Source organism: Callithrix jacchus, chromosome 8 (assembly GCF_049354715.1).
Source record: "Callithrix jacchus isolate 240 chromosome 8, calJac240_pri, whole genome shotgun sequence".
NCBI classification, from domain to species: Eukaryota; Metazoa; Chordata; class Mammalia; order Primates; family Cebidae; genus Callithrix; species Callithrix jacchus.
In genome coordinates this window covers 88623008-88643552 of record NC_133509.1, presented here as the reverse complement: position 1 = coordinate 88643552, position 20545 = coordinate 88623008, and the positions used below count along the sequence as shown (strand labels likewise).

The 20545-nt window shown below is 38.6% G+C and overlaps 1 pseudogene across 3 annotated transcripts in view; it reads left to right on the top strand.

Moving 5' to 3' along the window:
- Window positions 1–20545, top strand: part of LOC118144943 (keratin, type II cytoskeletal 8 pseudogene) — a 376247-nt pseudogene that overhangs the window by 300180 nt on the left and 55522 nt on the right. For all 3 annotated transcript variants that reach the window (XR_013521224.1, XR_013521223.1, XR_013521222.1), the window contains one exon: window positions 7448–7525. The product of XR_013521224.1 is annotated as a keratin, type II cytoskeletal 8 pseudogene, transcript variant X4 (transcript). The remainder of the gene's footprint in view (window positions 1–7447; window positions 7526–20545) is intronic.

The following is a 20545-nucleotide window of genomic DNA, read 5'->3' as shown; positions in this document are numbered from 1 at the left end:
TATCATGGTGCTTGCCCAACTTCATGGCATTGCTATGAAGATCAAAAGAGATAATATAGGTAATGGAACTTTGAAAACGGTAAAACTCAATATGAATATTATTAAAATAATATCGTGAATGGAAAATGGAATTCAAATTGCTGACCATGAACGTGGCCCGTGATTAACAAATATTAATGTTCCATATTCAGATCCAGAGCCCTTGACTTGTTAACAGTTCATCACAAGATACTGAAAAGAATTTCATGCTGGGCAAAAAGATTTAGGAATTGAGTAAAACAGGTTTTTGTTTTGTGTTTTTTTTTGTTTTTATAAAGCTAGTTCTCTGATCTATTCAACAACCAAAACCATGAGCACATATCCTTTAAAAGGATATCCTTTTAATGATTTAGGAGGCTTTTTAGGCTCTCAGGAGTTCTCACAGACGCTAATATGGAAAACTCGCTTACCCAAGAGGCTTGGTTGACTAATTAGACAATCTGCACCAATCTGGTGGCTCCAGCTGTCCAAATAAAACATGCCTTGATGGTGGAAAGCTCAGCGCAAAACTGGAAGGGGCAGGAACTGACACGAGAATAAAAATCCAGGGGAGACAGCCAGGCCGGCCGCTTTCTCTGAGTGTCTGAGAAGCAACATCTTTATAAGACTAAAAGAGTTTATTTTAACTATAACTAAAAGAAACTAAGTACCAGTTACCACTAGCAAGGGTGATCTTTATCTGTCTTTGTTGACCTGAGAGAAAGGGAAGGAATCTTAAAAGGCTCTAGCAGCTGCAGGCTCCTCACAGAGGACATCTCCCGCACATTTCTAAAATGTCTTGGATTTTTTCCAACCTTACCTTGTGTTAGAAGAAGTTGCTCATGGGAGTTAAATGCCCTCCTGTACAGGTGACCCCATGTAGGTGTCACCAACTACCCTGCATTCAGCAGAATCAGTGTTTTCCCAGTCTGTTTCTGGTAAAGGCCAGTGATTACTTTGTGAAAGGTTTTTTGGTCTCCTCCTGGCTTGGTTTTTTGGTCTCCTCCTGGAAGGCTCTCTCCCAGCACCTGTGAGCCCTCACCCTGAGAGACGGCTAATGTGCTAATTACCACGAACTCAAAAATGTAAGCTGTAAACAAATGAGAGCTGTGTTTATAATCAATCAGTTTTATGACCTTCTGATGGTGATGATATCAGTGGCGTTTACACTGGAAGACCGCACAGCGTTCTCCAGCAGCTGGCCGCTTATGTTGCTCTAGAGCGGAGGACGATGTGGCCCATTAATTGTAGTATTTGCACTGAAGGGAATGCTACTTGGGCCAAATGGCCAATCCTGGGTCTTAGGATTGCCAAATAAATTATTTTCAAAAATCTTAAAGTCAGTTTGGATGGTTTTCAAATTATCCATGGTTTGGGGGCCTATACTTACCCCCAAATGAAAACCCAAAAATGCATTCTTTCTGAGCTGTAACTTGATATATACATGATTTGAAGACAGCAGGGAGATACTAATCCCAAGGAGAGACAGGAGGGGCATTCATCTTTGGCCTGGATGCACAAAGAAGAGCTCTTCCCCTCTGATTTAGGGAATGACCTCTGGCACATCACGCTTCCTCTACTTATGCCTTGTTTCCCCACCTGAAGGCTAAGGTGGAGATGACTTGGCAGCAGATGCCTGCAGAACACTTTGTGATCCTAAGACCAGGAGGATCCATGCAAAGCATAAATATCATAAAACGTGGCAAGTGAAATGTTTACACCAATCTGTGGTTTCTGATCAAAGCCAAAATTGCTGGGTTCTTGAATGAAAACTTCTGGCTGCACATGTGAGATTTGCAACTGCCTTTGGCACCTATAAAATATGATTTGTGAGGTGCCGAACAATGTCCTGGGAGTCTCCAAAGCCTGCTTCTTTGGCATCCATATTCTTCATTCTGAGTCCTGCCAATGTGTGGAGATGTGGGTGCATGAACTTTGGCTGCATTTTGGGTTTGTTAACAGAGCAAAGAATTTGCCAGTGACGCCCCAGTGCATTTTGCCCCAAGTACCTTGTCCTTCATTTATAGACTCATGGGAAAACCAAGCCCATCTGTTTCTCATTCATTTACACTTTACTCATCAAAATGTTGGTTTTGGTTGGATTCCTTTGTTTTCGTTTCAAGAAACCTTTAAGAATGTAGAGTGGAAAAAAGATGGGTAATTAGCAAGAAGTGCTGAGGACCTTAACCTCTCTGTCCTGTTTTTAGCATTACTTATAGTCCACTGTGTGGTGACAAGCATTTTTTTTTTCCTACTGTCCCACTTATCAATTTCCCTAAGTTAGCAAAAAAGGAAGGAAGGAAGGAAGGAAGGTCTTTTTTGCTTCTGCTCCATAACCAAAGATTTAGAAACAAGCTAGAATCTGCAGGCTTCCATGAGGTAACAGTCATAGGATCCCAGATTTTGCCTTTCCTTTCTCAATCTCTTGTTTTTAAAGAGACAACAGCATTTTCTTAGGTTCATGAAAGTGAGTGGCTGGGAACTGTTTATCCAATCAACTTTAGAGAATAAGGTAAAAGAGTCTAGTATTCTTTTTATTTTTATTTTTGTCCTTTGTCAACTGCTTTTGAATCTATGAATATTTGTGAGCTGCAAGAAAAATAAATGCAGTCTATTTTCTGGCCTTTTGGGGAGTTTTATATCCCCTTGAAGTAGTTTTTTTGCTAAGTTTTAGTTAAAATCCATAGTTGCAGGCATTTTAAGTGGAACCAAATTCCTTTCTTGCTTACAGTTGTAAACTTGTTGATCTTTGGAAGTAGAAGTAAAGTTAGATTACATCCTGTCTCCCTCACCACCAGAAAAAAGCGAGATAACTCCCTCCCCAGTCCATAGTTTATACATTCCTGAATAACAACCATAATCCAAACTTTGTAGGAAGACAATGATAAATATCTCATTTAAAGAATGCATTACTGTTGATTATGTACTATATGTACTGTATAACTTTAAAGAAGGTTATTATTTAAAGAACAAGGAATTTACATTGTTGGATTATTAAGTTTTGATAGTGGTATGGCACTATTGTTAGGTGTCTCAATAGCATCTTATTACAAGTATTATTTTTAATGATGTGACAACTAGGTACCCTTATAACTTGGCAAATTTATTTCCATTTTACCTAGTAATAACTTTACTTTTTGTCATGTGTGCCAGGTGGTAGAAGACCAATATAATCTTCGAAACTTAACTAATTGAAAAAAGAAGAGCTTGCTGTTACTATGGTATTTAGGAAGTTTCAGAATTACTACTATCGCTATGGCTTTATGTTAAATGCCATTCAAGTGAATGGCAGCCTAGCAATGGCATTGAGAGCCTGTGCTTTGGAAATCCCATCTATCTGTGTTGAAATCTGAGATCTGCTGCTTAGCATTAACTAAGGCAACTTAGTAAGCCTCTCTGTTTCCTTATGTATAAGGCAGGAGTAATGATAGTGTCTCGTCTAGTGATACATTGATAAACGGCAATTTCCATGGTATAAATACTTGCACTGTGGCTGATTTCAAGTTGCCAACCAGAGTTGGGGAAAGATGAGCACAATCAGCTCTCGAGCGGGTGCAGACCATTGCCACTGCTTCACTAACAGCACCCAAACCTTACGGTGTTGGGAGTATCAAAGGCACTGCAGCATGTGAAGTGCTTAACTTGATTATAAGATACCTCAATTTTAAGAAAAAGAATTATTTAAAAGTAGATTTTTAAGGGAAAATATATTTATTGCCTGTATATAACTTGTTTCAGAAATGAAAAAAATAAAATGTTTGTGTTAAGATTGATGAAATAGTGTTTACTCTGTACTAGGTACTGTGCTAAGCACGTCTCATAGGTAAGAAGCCCACATCACACATGCTCTTAGCTTATGATTATATTTATTTGCTTATTAAATTAGAAGTACTCTCTCAAATGTGGACATCCTGGCCCTTCTGGTTCTTTCATTAGAAGTTTTGAAAGCCTCTCTGGCACATCTTGTATTAGTCTGCTAGGGCTATCATAACAAAAATGCCATCATCTGGTGGCTTAAACATCAGGAATGTACTTATCACAGTTCTGGAGGCTGAGATCCAAGATGGAGATGTCAATAGGTATGGTTTCTCCTGAGGCTTCTCCTTGGCTTAGAGATGGCTGTTGTCTTGCTGTGACCTCACATGGCCTTTTCTCTGTGCACACACACCCCTGGTGTATATTCTTCTTCTTATAAGGATACAAGTCCTACTGTATTAGGGATTCAACACATGAATTTTGGAGGGACACAGTTCTGTTCATAACATACTTATTCAGGCTGTGTATTAGTTTCCTGTGGCTGCTGTAACAAAGTGCCCCAAACTTGGGGACTTAAAACAACACCAGTGTGTTCCCTCACAGTTCTGGAGTCCAGAAGTCCAAAATCAAGTTGTCGTCAAGGCCATTCATGCTACCTTTGATATCTCTGGGGTAGCCTCATGTAGCTTGTAGTGGCTCTAGTCATTTCTTGGCTTGTGGTGGCAGCACTCCAGTCTCTCTCTACATTAGCACATAGCCTTCTCATCTTCTCTATTCCATTCTCTCATTTAATGACAGATATCATTAAGGTTAGGGTCTACCCAGTTAATCTATTAGGATTTCATCTTAAGATCTTTAATTCAATTTTATCTGAAAAGACCCTGGTCATATGCAGAGGTTCCAGGTGGACATATCTTTTCTGGGAGGCCACCATTCAACCCACTGAAGTCTGGTTAATTCACCCAATAAAATGCATGGGACAGCATATTGATTTGTATCACAACTAGTTATAGCATCAGTGTCTAGTAAAGAAAACTATTGGTGGAACGATCCAAGATGGCCGATCGCTAACATCCCGGGATTGCAGCTCTCAGGGAAGGTGCGGAGAACTAGAGGACGCCACACTTTCAGACAAAGTCTGGTCGCTCACGGAGCAGAAGATCCCCCAGTGGTGGAAACACACGGGTCGCCAGCGCGACTCTCGTGGTCGGCGCAGCGGTTCCGCCGGCACCTCGGCGCGGCAGCTCTCGGAGCAGAGTAAACGGGACCGCTTCCCCTTCTGACCGAGGTTTGGAGCCCCGGGAAGGCAGAGTCGCCTACTACGGAAACAAGAAGGAAGGAAGCCCGACAGGAGAATCCTGGGCAGAAAAGCACCATCAGTTTTAACGCCGCTGCTCTGGCCCTGGGAACTAACAACCTGGACGTCCACTCAAGAGACCTAATCTGAAAGTTGGTAATTTCAAAGACAAGAGGAGGATAAATTTACAATGACGGGAAGAAACCAGCGTAAAAAAGCTGAGAATAAAAAAGCTGAGAATACTCAAAGTCAGAACGCCTCTCCCTCTAAAGATGATCACAGTTCCACATCAACAATGGAACAAGGCTTGATGGAGAACGAGCGCCTCCTGATGACAGAATCACTCTTCAAGGAATGGATAATAACAAACTTCAGTGAGTTAAAAGAACATGTTGTAGCCCAACGTAAAGAAACTAGGAACTTTGACAAAAGGCTTGATGAAATCCTATTGAGAATAGACAACTTAGAGAGGAGTATGAGTGAATTAATGGAACTGAAGAATACAATACAGGAACTTCGAGAAGTATGCACAGGTTTAAACACTCGAATTGTTCAAGCAGAAGAAGGGATATCAGAGGTCAAAGTCCAAATTAATGAAATAAAACGTGAAGAAAAGATTAGAGAAAAAAGGATAAAAAGGAATGAGCAAAGTCTCCAAGAAATGTGGGACTATGTGAAAAGACCAAATTTACGTTTGATAGGTGTACCTGAATGCAACGGAGAGAATGAATCCAAGCTGGAAAATACCCTTCAGGATATTATTCAGGAAAATTTTCCTAAACTAGCAAAGCAGGTCAACATTCAACCCCAGGTAATACAGAGAACACCACAAAGATATTCCTCAAGAAGAGCAACCCCAAGGCACATAATCGTTAGATTCACCAGGGTTGAAACGAAGGAGAGGATACTAAGGGCAGCCAGAGAGAAAGGTCGGATAACCCACAAAGGCAAGCCTATCAGACTTACAGCAGATCTCTCAGCAGAAACTCTACAGGCCAGAAGAGAGTGGGGGCCAATATTCAACATCCTCAAAGAACAGAACCTTCAGCCCAGAATTTCATATCCAGCCAAACTAAGCTTCACAACTGAAGGAAAAATAAAATCTTTTATGAACAAGCAAGAACTCAGAGATTTTATTACCACCAGGCCTGTTTTACAAGAGCTTCTGAAAGAAGCATTACACACAGAAAGAAACAACCAGTATTAGCCTTTCTAAAAATACACCAAAAAGTAAAGAGCACCAACATAAAGAAGAATTTACACCAACACATGGATAAAACAGCCAGTCAACATCAAATGGCAGTAACCCTAAATTTAAATTGACTAAATTCCCAATCAAAAGACACAGCCAAAACCCAACGGCATGTTACATCCAGACCTGTTTCACATGCAAGGATACACAAAGACTCAAAACAAAGGGATGGAGAAAGATTTACCAACCAGATGGAGAGCAAAAATAAATAATAAATAAATAAAAAGCAGGAGTTGCAATTCTTGTATCGGATAAAATAGATTTTAAAGCAACAAAGATATAGTGGTAAAAGGATCAATGCAACAACAAGAGCTAACGATCCTAACACCCAGATAGGAGACTTAGATTCAATGAGACAGAAAATTAATAAGGATATCAAGGACTCGAACTCAGATCCAGAACAAGTAAACTTAATACATATTTATAGAGCTCTCCACTTCAAATACACAAAATATACATTCTTGTCAATACCACATCACACCTCCCCATTAGTTTAAATGAAACATTGATTGGCCATTATTAATACCCAATTTTTTTCAAAATAAAGCACTATTTCCATTTACTCTCCCTCTTTCTCTTCCTCTTTCTTCCTCTCCTTTACTTAGTTTTTTTTTTCTTTCCTTCTCTCAAAAAAAAAGAAATCAACTTGTAAACCTCTAGATCCAGGTGGGCAATGTCTCTTTCATTGCTTGATTTCCTTTCTTCCCTTCCCTCCCTCCCTCCCTCCCCGCTTCCTCCCTTCCTTCCTTCCTTCATCCCTTCCTTACTCCCTACCGTCCTTCTTCCCTTCCTTCCTGCCTTCCTCCCCCCCCCCAAAAAAAAAAAGAAAACTATTTGAGTAATCTTGCTTTTAAAAAACTTTTTGCAAATCCAAATCAGCTGACACTAGCTGTGGCTGAAACAGCTGAGTAACCACCTGATACATGGACCCTGCTATAATGTAGAGTTGTACCTGTGTTGCAACTGCCCAACTGGGGACTCCATTTCCCAGCTTCTTTGAATTTTGGTGTGGCCATGTGACAAGTTCTGGCCAACAGGCTACAAATGGAAATGATGCATGTCACTTCCTGGATAAGGTGGTTAAGTATTCTATATGCCTTGCCCATACTCTCCTTGCCTTTCAGGGCAACCTTGAAGGGACTGCATGAAGATTATATCTTACAAGATTAATGGAGACTGGATACCTGAATCATCACTTGGAGGTAAGCTACTCAGAAATGATGCCCATCAAAGAATATCCTTATAAACATTTGCATGAGTAGGAAAAAATAAACTTTTACTATATGAAGCCACTGAGATTCAGGAATTATTTGTTATTAGCAGTTAGCTTATTCTGACGAATTCTCCAGCTGGCATTACACTATATATGCACAATAAAACACATTTTATAGTCAAATTGTGACATTGATTCCTAAGGTACCCACTACATTATCTTGCCGTGGTAGGAACTATTCACAAAATAACATTGGCTAGAAGAAATATTTGACTGTCTGAAATAGATTCTGATTAGGAAATGCTATAAAGAAATGTTAAAAATTCTATCTAACTCACCTTAACTTTCCAAATTCACTTGTTTTCCCTGGAAGATAGCCAAGAATCAATAGGAATATTGAAAGATTATTTCATGGGGAGAATTTTATAATTTGAGGAGTAGTTACAATACAGTGGGAAAGAACCTAGCGTTTAGAGTCAGATGAATTTGTGTTTGAATCTCTGATATGCCACTTTTACTGTGTGGCTTGGAAAAACTATTTAATATTTATTTTTAAATTAATTAATTAAATTTTTGAGACAGGGTCTTACTCTGTAGCCCAGGCTGAAGTGCAGTGGCATGATCAGGGGTCACTGCAGCCTTGAACTCCTGGCCTTAAGCAATTCTCCCACTTCACCTTCCCAAAGTGCTAGGATTATAGTTGTAAGCCACCATGCCCAGCCAAATTATTTAATATGCTTTTTAAATTATTTTAAAAGCATATTAAATAATTTGGCTGGGCATGGTGGCTTACATGCTTTACCCTTTGTATTTACAAAAATGAGAAAAATGGCACCTGCTTCACACATGTGATTATTGTGAGGATTCAATAAAATAATGAAAGAATGTGATTGCTTAGCACATGCTCAATTAATGACTATGGCTGTTTTATTGTTTAATTGTTACTGATTGTGTTATATGCTTTCTGAAAATACTCAGGATGTTTCTGTTTCCACCACCAACTTCTGATTTGGCTTGACATTTGTGACATCTAGGTTGCCAGACACAGTCAGTTCTACCAGTGTGTTGTTTGAGATTAAACCATCTTAAAAGAGGCTCCCAAGCCTTTATATCATCAAGAAAATGGTCAGCCTCTGTGGTGTGTAATCTAGCTATGCTTTGAAAGGGATGGTGGAGGAGACAGACCACTAATACTTCCAGGGTTCATGACAACGTATACACCTAGGGCTCTGAAGCAATACCATACCATCTATGGTGGAGAATTATGTACTAATTGGAAATCAGATCCTTGTGTGTTTCTGGGTTCTGGTAGAGACATAGCACCTAAACATGGAACTTTGAGTGTACAAACAGCCTGAACTGTCTACCTTACTTGAGTTCTATCAGACCTACTAAGTCATAAATTACAATCCAACAGCAATCTACATATAGAAGTGGCACACCTGGGATTGAGCATGAGCAAGGTCAGAGGGCACAAGAAGGCTGCATGAGCAAGTAGTTCAGACTGCCATACCATCCACTACTCTTGCACCATTTCTACTCTCTCATCCTACACCTAGGGCTATATACATAGTCTCATATGATCAGTTGACCAAAAAAAAAAAAACCAAGCTTGGTTATGGATATATTGTTTTTTTATGGTGGTTATATAAGCAGGAATCCTTTCAGTGAACACAGCTTTGGGCAGTGCAGCACATCTTCCTCTTTGTATGGTAAAAGAGGTGGTCAAAGGAGTAAATATATACTGCCTCATGGACAGTTGCAAATGGCTTGACTAAATGGTCAGGGGTCTGAAAGAGAGTGATTAGAATGTTGAGGGCAAGAAGATATGGGGAAGAAAAATATGGATGGCCTTTGCAAGTGTGCAGTAAATGTGAAGATATTTGTACTACATTTCAGCGCGTGAACAGAATAGCTATGGTGGCAGAAATAGAGACTGTGCATTAGCCTAAGAGTATGGTTTCTCACTCACTAAGATTGATCTAGCTTTTGCTGCTGCCAAAAATCCAGCATAACAGCTACAAGGACCAATAGAGAAACAGCCTTGAGGTCTGGCTCAAGGAGAGCTACCAGTCATTTGATGCAAATTGGTTATATTGGACCCCTTCTACACAGAATTTATGTTGATTGTAATCAACACATGTTTTAGGTATAAATATGGCTTTCCTGTACCCAGGCCTCAACCAGCCCCACTATCTGAGGGCTCACTAAGAGTCTGATTCACAGACAGGAAATCCTGCCTGACAGCATGTTAGGTATCAAATTTATAACAAAGGAAATATGGCAGTGGTGGGGGTGTATGGCATTATCCCTGGTCCTGTCACATATTGCATCTCCCAGAAGCTGCCGGTCAGATAATGGGATAAAACAGCTTTTTGAAAGTGTAGCTGAGTTGTCAACTTTGAGATGATGCCATACAGGGATGGGGTGCCATCTTCAAGAATGTGGCCTTTATCAGATATCATGGTCTACCATGTGGTTCTGTATTCCTAGGTATAATATGTGGCTTCAGGAATAAAGGGGTGTTTCTACATATTATCCATTTATTGCCTCTCAGAGTTTCTGTATATTCAGTCCCCATAATTCTAAGTTCTGTTATCTAGAGGTTATGGTTCCCAAAGGAGAATGCTTCTACCCGAGGACACAGAAAAAAATACTATTAAATTGCTTTGTCTCTATAGATTTATAGCACAAAGAGACCATCAGTCAAAGAAAGGTATCATCAATGGCAGGGCTAATTGACCCTGGTCATTAGGTGGAGTAGGTTCAGGGAAGAATCTGGATCCTCTGAGTTGTCTATTGGTTCTCCCAGGCCCACTTTTGTTAGTAGTTGGGCAAATTCAGCAGTCATGGCCTGGAAGGCATAGTGATTAGGCCTTCAGGGTTGACTAGTATTCATCACCTGCTAAATGAAGAGCCCTTGGGCCCTGAATAAAGATACACCCAGGTACTACATCGAAGGTCTAGGGTGAGCCTCTGAGGCTTGCTGGTCTCGGGTGAGACTCAGCACATACCGGCTATGGTGGTTATGGGGCAAAAGCTCCTCTGCTTCAGAAAAGCAGAGGGAAAAGTGAAGTGGACTTTGTCTTGTACCTTAAGTACCAGCATGGCCACAGTGGGGTAGAAAGCCAAGTGGGTTCATGGGGTTCCTGATTATGGATCTTGACTTTTGGATGGCATTTCTGAACCTGCCCTAGGGGACAGAGGGAGACCACTTCCCTGAAGCGTGAGTCCCAAGCCAGGCAGCATTCATGCCAAGCTGACTTAAGAGACCTTGAGCTATAAGGGAACATCAGTGGTAGTCTGTTAGTACTCTTTATGGCCTGGGGTGGTACTGCCTATGGGACGAGGCTCCTCTGCCTTTGGAAAGAGGAGGGAAGAATGGGAAGGACTGTATCTTGTGGTTTGAGTGCCAGCCCAGCTACAATATATTAGAATACCAGATAGACTTCTAAGTTTTTTTCTACTTTAGTCCCTGACTCCAGATGGCACTTCTGGACCCACCCAGGGCCTGGGGGGACCTCACTACCTGGAAGGGAACGACATAGGGCTCATTTTGCCACCTCCTAATTGTAGAGTACCAGGGCCTTGAGTGAACACAGGCAGTAGCCAGAGAGTGCTTACATCAGGCCTTGGGCTAGACCCATTGCTGTGCTGGCTTTAGGTCTGACCCAGTGCAGTCACAGTGGTGAGGGCCATAGAGGTGCTTGTGTCACACCACCCCCAGCTTTAGATGGCTCAGAACAGAGAGAGAGAAGAGAGAGAGAGAGAGAGAGAGAGAGAGAGAGAGAGAGAGAGAGAATGTATGGTATGTTTGGGAGAAAGTAAGGGAAGGGAACAAGAGTCTCTACCTCATAATCCAGAGGATTTTTCCAGATCTTGTCCAAGACTTTCAAAGTGGTACCTCTATGAATCTGCAAGAATCATAGTGTTACTGGCTTGGGGTGCCCCCTAAAGCAGATACAGCTTAGATAACAACACCCAAGTCCTTTCAAATATTTGGAAAACCATCCTAAGACAGGTGGCTGCAAATAAGCCCAGATGGTAGAGACTACCTAGCTGTTCAATGCCCAGACACTGAAGGACATCTGCTAGCATCAACACCATGCAGGAAAACATGGCCTCACCAACTGAACTAAATAAGACACCAGACATTTGACCTTTTGGACAGAGAATTCAAAATGACTGAATTGAGGAAACTCAAGTTCAAGACAACACAGAGAAGGAATTTAGAATTCTGTAACATAAATTTAACAAAGAGACTGAAATAATTAAAAAGAATCAACCATAAATTCTGGAGCTGAAAATGCAATTGGCATATTGAAGATTGCATCAGAGTCCTTTAATGGCAGAAGTGATCAAGCAGAAGAAAGAATTAGTGAACTTGAAGACAGGCTATTTGAAAATACATTATTAGAGGAGACAAAAGGAAAAAAGAATAAGAAACAATGAAGCATGCCTGCAGGATCTAGAAAATACCTTCAAAAGGGAAAATTTGAGTAATTGGCCTTAAAGAGGAGGTAAAGAAAGAGATAGGGGTAGAAAGTTTATTCAAAGGGATAATAAAAAAAAATTCCCAAATCTAGAGCAAAATAACAATATCCAAGTACAGGAAGGTACTTAGAACACCAGGTAGATTTAAGGAGACCTCAAAGGTAGTCTTCAAACGAAACTTAATAGTCAAACTCCCAAAGGACAAAGATAAAGAAAAGATTCAAAAAGCAGCAAGAAAAAAGAAACAAATAACATACAATGAAGCCCCAGTATGTCTGGCAGCAGACTTTTCAGTGGAAACCTTACAGACCAGGAGAGAGTGGCAAGAGATATTTGAAGTGCCAAAGGAAAAAAACTTTTACACTAGAATAGTATATCCAGTGAAAATATCTTTCAAACTTGAAAGAGAAGTAAAGACTTTCTCAGACAAACAAAAACTGAGGGATCAATACCAGACTTATCCTACAAGAAATACTAAAGGGAGTACTTCAATCAGAAAGAAGAGGACATTAATGAGCAATAAATAATCTCCTGAAGGTACAGAACTCACTGGAATCCTAAGTACATTGAAAAACACAGAATATTATAACAGTGAAACTCTGGTATGCAACCTACTCTTATCCTAAGTAGAAAAACTAAGTGATGAACCAATAAAAAATAATAACTACAGTTTTACAAGACATAGTACAATAAGCTATAAAGAGAAACAACAGGCCTAGCACAGTGGCTCATACCTGTAATCCCAGCACTTTGGGAGGCTGAGGTGGGTGGATCATGAGGTCAGGAGTTTAAGACCAGCCTGGCCAACATGGTGAAACACTGTGTCTACTAAAAAATACAAAAATTAGCTGGGCATGGTGGTGTGTGCCTGTAATTTCAGCTACTCGAGAAGCTGAAGCAGGAATTGAATTGCTTGAACCCAGGAGGTGGCAGTCTCAGTGAGCCAAGATCATGCCACTGCACTCCAGCCTAGGCAACAGAGTGAGACTCTGTCTCTGAAAAAAAAAGAGAGAGAAACAACAAAAAGTTAAAAAGCAGGGGGATCAAGGTAAAGCATAGAGTTTTTAATAGTTCTCTTTTTCCTTGTTTATGCAAATAGTGTTAAGTTCTTACCAGGTTAAAATAATAGATTATAAAGTGGTATTTGCAAGCCTTATGATAACCTCAAATCAAAAATCATAAAATGAACACACAAAAAATATAAATCAAGAAACTATATCATATACCAGAGAAAATCACCTTCACTAGAAAATGAACTCAAAAAAATATAAATCAAGAAACTATATCATATACCAGAGAAAATCACCTTCACAGGCATGAAAGAACCAAGGAAGAAAAGACCACAAAACAACCAGAAAACAAATTACAAATGGCAGGAATTAAGTCCTTACTTATCAACAATAATATTGAATATAAATGGATTAAATTCTCCAATGAAAAGACAAAGATAGGCTGAATGAATGAAAACAAGACCCATTGGTCTGTTGCCTACAAGAAACACAGTTTACCTATAAAGACATGCATAGACTGAAAATAAAGGGATGGGAAAAGATATTTTATACCAATGGAAACCAAAAAAAGATCAGTACTGGCTGTACTTATATCACACAAAACAGATTTCAAAACAAAAAATATTAGAAGAGACAAAGAAGATTGCTATATAATGATAAAGGGCTCAATTCAGCAAGAGGATATAACAATTTTAAATATATATGCACCTAACACTGGAGCACTCAGCTATATAAAGGAAATATTATTAGTTATTATGTAATAATAATAGCTGGATATTTCAACACCCTACTTTCAGCATTGGAAAAATCCTCCAAACAGAAAATTTAAAAGGTAACATCAGATTTAATTTGTACTATAGGTCAAATGGATCTAACAGATATTTACAGAACATTTTATGAACATTACAGAACATTCATAAACTCCTTGTTACAGAACAAGGAGTGCAGAATACTCATTCTTTTTCTAGCACATGGATCATTTTCAAGGACTGATCATATGTTAGGGCACAACGCAAGTCTTAAAGCATTTTAAAAGTTGAAATAATAGCAAGCATCTTCTCTCATCACAATGGAATAAAACTATAAATTATAACAAGGAATTTTGGAAACTATATAAATACATGGAAATTAAATGATATGCTCCTGAATTACCAGTGGGTCAATGAAGAAATCAAGGAAGAAATTGAAAAATTTATTGGAACAATGATAATGGAAACACAACATACCAAAACCTAGGGGATACAGTAAAAACCGTACTAAGGGGGAAGTTTACAGCTGTATGTGCATAAATCAAAAAAGAGGAAAAGCTTTAAATGAACAGTCTAATGATGTATCTTAAGGGAACTAGAAAAGCAAGAGCAAATCAAACCCAAAATTAGGAGAAGAAAATAAATAATAAAGATCAGAGTATAAATAAATGAAATTGAAATGGAAAAATACAAAACAAAATATCAGGAAAATAAACAGTTGTTTTAAAACAAAAAATAAACAAAACCGACCAAGTTTTAGCCAGACTAAGAAAAAAGAGAGAAGATCCAAATAAATAAAATTAGAAATGAAGAAGGAGAGATTACAACTGATACTGCAGAAATTTAAAGGATCACTAGTGGCTGCTATGAACAGCTATAGGCTAATATTTTGGAAAATCTAGAAGAAATGGATAGATTCTTAGATGCATACAACCTACCAAGATTGAACCATGGAGAAATCCAAAACCTGAACAGACCAATAACAAGTAACAAGATCAAAGCCATAATAAAGAGTGTCCCAATAAAAACAAGCCTGGGACCAGACATTTAAAGAAGAATTAACACCAGTTCTACTCAAACTATTCTGAAAAATAGAGGAGGAGAGAATTCTTCCAAACTGATTCTGCAAGGCCAGTATTACCCTGATACCAAAACCAGATGAAGACACACCAAAAAAAGCAAACCACAGGCCAATATCTCTGATGAAAATTGATGCCCAAATCTTCAACAAAATACAAGGAGACCAAACAATACATGAGAAAGATCATTTAACATGACCCAGTGGGATTTATCCCTGGGATGCAAGGATGGTTCAAGATATGCAATTCAATCAATGTGATATACCATATCAACAGAATGAAGGATAAAAACCATATGATCATTTTAATTGATGATGAAAAAGCATATGATAAAAATCAATATCCCTTTATGATAAAAACCCTCAAAAAAGTGAGGAAAAAAGGAACACACCTCAACATAATAAAAGCCATATATGACAGACCCACAACTAATATCAACTGAATGGGGAAAAACTGGAAGTCTTTTCTCTAAGATCTGGATCATGACAAGGATGCCCACTGTCACCATTTTTATTCAACATAGTACAGCAAGTCCTAGCCAGAGCACTGGAACAAGAGAAAGATGTAAAGCTCATCCAAACTGGAAAGAAATTATCCTTGTTTGCAGATGATATGATTTTATATTTGGAAAAGCCTAAAGACTCCACAAGAAAACGATTGAAACTGATAAGCAAATTTAGTAATGTTGCATGATACTAAATCAACATATACAAACCAGTAGCATTTCTATATGCCAATAGTGAGCAATGTGAAAAAGAAAAAGATAACCCCATTTATAGTAGCTACATATAAAATTAAATTTGTAGGCATTAACCAAAGAAGCAAAATATCTTTATAATGAAAACTATAAAACATAAATGAAGAAAATTGAAGAAGACACTAAAAAATGAAAAAAATATTCTATGTTCATGGATTAGAGGAGTTAATATTGTTAAAATTTCCATCTACCCAAAGCAATATATAGACTCAATGCAATTCCTATTAGAATACCAATGACATTCTTCACAGAATAGAAAAAACAATTCTAAAATATATACCGAACCACAAAAGACCCCAAATAGCCAAAGCTATCGCAAAAAGAACGAAACTGGAGGAATCACATCACCTGACTTCAATTTATACTACAGAGCTATAGTAACCGAAACAACAAGGTACTGGCATGAAAAAACAGACACATAGACCAATGGAACAGAATGGAGAACCCAGAAAGAAACACATACACCTACAGTGAACTCATTTTTCACAAAGGTGCCAAGAACATATACTGGGGGAAAGAGTTTCTTCAATAAATGGTGCTGGGAAAACTGGATATCGATATGCAGAAGAATGAAACTAGACCTGTATTTCTTGACATATACAAAAATCAAATCAAAATGGATTAAATACTTAAATCTACAAACTCAAATTATGAAGCTACTACAGGAAAACATTGCAGAAAATTTCCAGGATACTGGTCTGGGCAAAGATTTCTTGATAAATACTCCACAGTGCAGGCAACCAAAGCAAAAATGGACAAATGGGATCACATAAAGTTAAAAAGCTGCTGCACAGCAAAGAATACAATCAACAAAGTGAAGACATAACCCACAGAATGGGAGAAAAATATTTGCAGACTACCCATCTGACAAGGGATTAACAACCAGAATATATAAAGAGTTCAAACAACTGCACAGGAAAAAAAATCTAATAACCCAACTGAAAAATGGGCAAAAGATTTAAATAGACATTTCTCAAAAGAAGACATAAAAATGGCAAACAGGTATATTAAAAGGTGTTCAACATCACTGATCGTCAGAGAAATGCAAATTAAAACTACAATGAGATATCTTACCCCAGTTAAAATGGCTTGTACCCAAAGACAGGCAATAACAAATGCTAGCAAGGTTTTGGGGAAAAGGGAACCCTTGTACACTGTTGGTGGGAATGTAAATTAGGACAACCACTATGTGTAGGTTCCTCAAAAAATGAAAAATAGAGCAACCATGTGATCCAGCAGTCCCACTTCTGGGAATATATCCCAAAGAAAGGAAATCAGTATATTGAAGTGATATCTGCATTTCTATGTTTGTTGCAGCATTGTTTACAACAGCTAAAATTTGGAAGCAAAACTTAAGTGTCCATAAACAGATGAATGGATAAAGAAAATGTGGTACATATATGCAATGGAGTACCATTCAGCCACAAAAAAGAATGAAATTCAGTCATTTGCAACAATGTGGATGGAACTGGAGATTATGTTAAGTGAAAGAAGCCAGGCTTGGAAAGACAAACATTGCATGTTCTCACTTATTTGTGGGATCTAAAAATCAAAACAATGACATTCATGGACCTAGAGAGTAGAAGGAAGGGGGGAGGTGGGAATGGTTAATGGGTACAAAAAAAATAAAATGAATGAATAAGTCCTACTATTTATTTGATAGCACAGTAGAGTGACTATAGTCAATAATAATTGTACATCTTTAAATAACTTAAAGGGTATAACTGGTTTGTTTATAACTCAAAGGGTAAATGCTTGAGGGGATGGATACCCCATTCTCCATGATGTGTTTATTTCACATTGCATGCCTGTATTAAAATATCTCATGTACCCCATAAATATATACACATATGTACCCACAAAAATTAAAAAATAATAAAAGCTTTTTAAAAAAGGTTTGTTTTATTTAGGGGATTCTACTCCCAATATTTATTTCAGCATGTGGGAATATCAAGGTGTGTAAATTTCTTCTCATTTTTTAAATTGTTTGTTTCAACCAGGAGAAGATAGGACAGATGAAACACCCTATACTTTGTTACATATGTTAGCTCCTAGTTCACATCAATATCCTTTACCTCTATACTATTTAATTTATAAATTTTAAAAGATTGCCTGAAACTGTACTACTGTTTCCCAGAAGGGACAATTGCTAAACATGAAAGAGAGGAGAGGACACACTCAGCCAGAGGCAGGCCCTCGTTCCAACATTAATGGACTTCTTGGAGGAAAGCATAAGTTATTGGTTTTGAGGTTGTTTCCACTGCCTTTGAAGGACAATTGAAGTGCTCATCAAGATGTGCCAAATGTTTATAGAGTGCCTCTTTGGATGAGTATCTGTTTTAAATAAGTGAATTTAAAGGGGCCTGTAACTCACTTAAATTACACCAAGATGGGAGACTGGAGACAGGATATAGCTTCCAGTTGAAATTCCTTGATCTCTGGTTTAGTCTTAATTTTATAGATAACAAAAGCCATCATTTGAAGAACTTTAACCAGTTGTGCTCAAATGGTATTCAGATGGGACACAAGCTGCAGGCTATACCCAAGCTTGTTGGTTCAGATTCATTTTCTTCTTAATGCAAAGGCTTGATGTTTGTTGGTCCAAAGAGTGCATATGGCTTGTGGCTTGAAAAATCTCTTGCACTTCTCTTTGTCCAGAACAAAAGTAGGGCCAAGAGAATGCAATGCCCTTATCACTGGCACCTGGAAACCATGGTGCTGTCTGTTAGGTCTAGAGAAATCAGCTGTAGAATTTTGGTGAGACCACCCCCCTTTCCTCCTTCTAAGGGAAGCCCAACTCATACTTTTCTGAGACTGGTCTCTCAACTCAGCCTAATGCCCTAGATTTGAAGCTCCAATGAAGTACCCACTTGGCTGAGGTGCTGAGAGGAGGCTGGGTGACTGTGAGAGATAACAAGGGGACTTTGTTATGGAAGATAACTGATGGAACAGTTAAGAGAAAGGAAGGCCTGGACGTGCAATGAGAAAAAAAAAGGACCAGTCTGAAATTTCATCATCCTCTGCCACTAAATGAGAAAGTAAAGACTAGTAGATGAAGAATGAGGACTAATGTCTAGACTTGTATCTGCTGTTACCTAAGTTTGTGGTCTTGGACAAGTCATTTAATTTTATAGGCCTTGATTTTCATTGTTGTAAAGTGAATTCAGATAAGAAAATCACTAAGGTCATTTTCATTTTAAGTTGTAAAATTCCCTGATTTTATTTCGAAGCGTATGCTCAAATTATATCTAATTTTATCTTTAAGATTTCAGGCACTTTTCATATTTGTACTGTAGACCTGTGTTTGCCTCTGTGTCTTAAATCTTAACAACGTAGCTTACTTTTAAATGGCTGCTCATAGCTGGGTATGGTGACTCACACCTGTAATCCTGACACTTTGGGAGGCTTGAGGCCAGAAGTTCCAGACCAGCTTGGGCAACATAGTAAGGTCCCATCTCTACACACACACACAAAGAAAAAAAAAAAAGAAAAAAATTAGCCAAGTGTGGTGGCATGCCTGTAGTCCCAGGTACTTGGGAAGCTGAGGTAGGAGGATCACTTGAATTCAAGAGTTCAAGCCTGTAGTGAGCCATGATGGCAACACTGCACTCCAGCCTGGGTGACAGAGCTCTCAAACATACAAACAATTAATTTTTTTAAAAAGTAACTGACTGCTTACTTCTGCCCTCTTCCACCTTGTACTCCAAATACCTATGGACATCATCCCCTTCACCATAGTGTTCAAAATCCACAGTAGGAAGATGAACACTGACCCGTGCAGGCCCTTCATGCCACCCAGGGGTTCTATCACATTGTCTTATTTCAGACTTTTCCCACTTCCTAGGCAACTCTTGTCATCTCTCTTCAAACCTTGTAGCCTTTCCTCTCATCCTCACTCTCAGCTGATGAATCCACTTCCTATTTTACTTTGAAAATAGAAGCAGTCGGAAGAGGATTTGTATACAATCCTGTTACCTCATCTATTCACTGTATGAATCTTTACCTTTATACTCTGCCTTTCCTCTTGTTGCAGTGGATAAATTATCTCTATGTCTACCTAAGGCTAACTCCTGTACTTGTGCACTAGACTCTACTCCTCTTGAGTACTAAAGAATACTGTTGCAGTACTTGTCTCCTCTCTCCATTGCATCATCAACATTTACCCTCTCTAATAGACCATCTCCAATAGCATACAAACATGCTGAAATTCTGCATATCTTAAATGAAAATTTTCTCTTTTCCCCACATTTCTCTCTAGCTATTGCTCTACTTCTCTATTGCTGTATACAGCAAACTCCTCAAAAGAGTTGTCTGTACTACCTATTTCCAATTTACTCCCTCCTGTTGTTTTTGAATCCACTCCAATGACTTTCTTGTCACCAAATCCAGTAGTTGTTAGTCCTGATTTTATTTGACGTGTGTCAACATTTGATCCCATTAACTACTCTTTCTTTCCTGAAATGTTGCTGTGGTTTTTTTCCTTAACTTGGGTTCCAGGAACCTTTTGGTTCTCATCGTGCCTTACGATGTTCCTTCTCATTTTCTTTTGCTGTGCCTCCTTTCTCCTCCACCTGCAAACATCAGGCTGCTCAACAATATGGTCCTTAGTCCTCTTCTCTTCTCCTTTGTGTGAACCCACTTCTAAGGTGATCTCATCCAGTCCATGATTTTAATTTCATCTATATTTTGATGACTCCCAAGTACATGTCTCCAATCCAGAAATTTCCCTTTAATTTCAGCCTCATTTAGTTAATTATCCATTCTACATGTACATCTGATAGGTACCTCAAACCTATTATGTTGTAACTACACTGCTGATTCCTCCCCCATTTCTAAATCTATGCATCACAGTAATTTGCAATTCCATTTCTTTCATTGCTTAGGCCAAAACTCTTGGAGACATTTATGAAAACTTTTGCT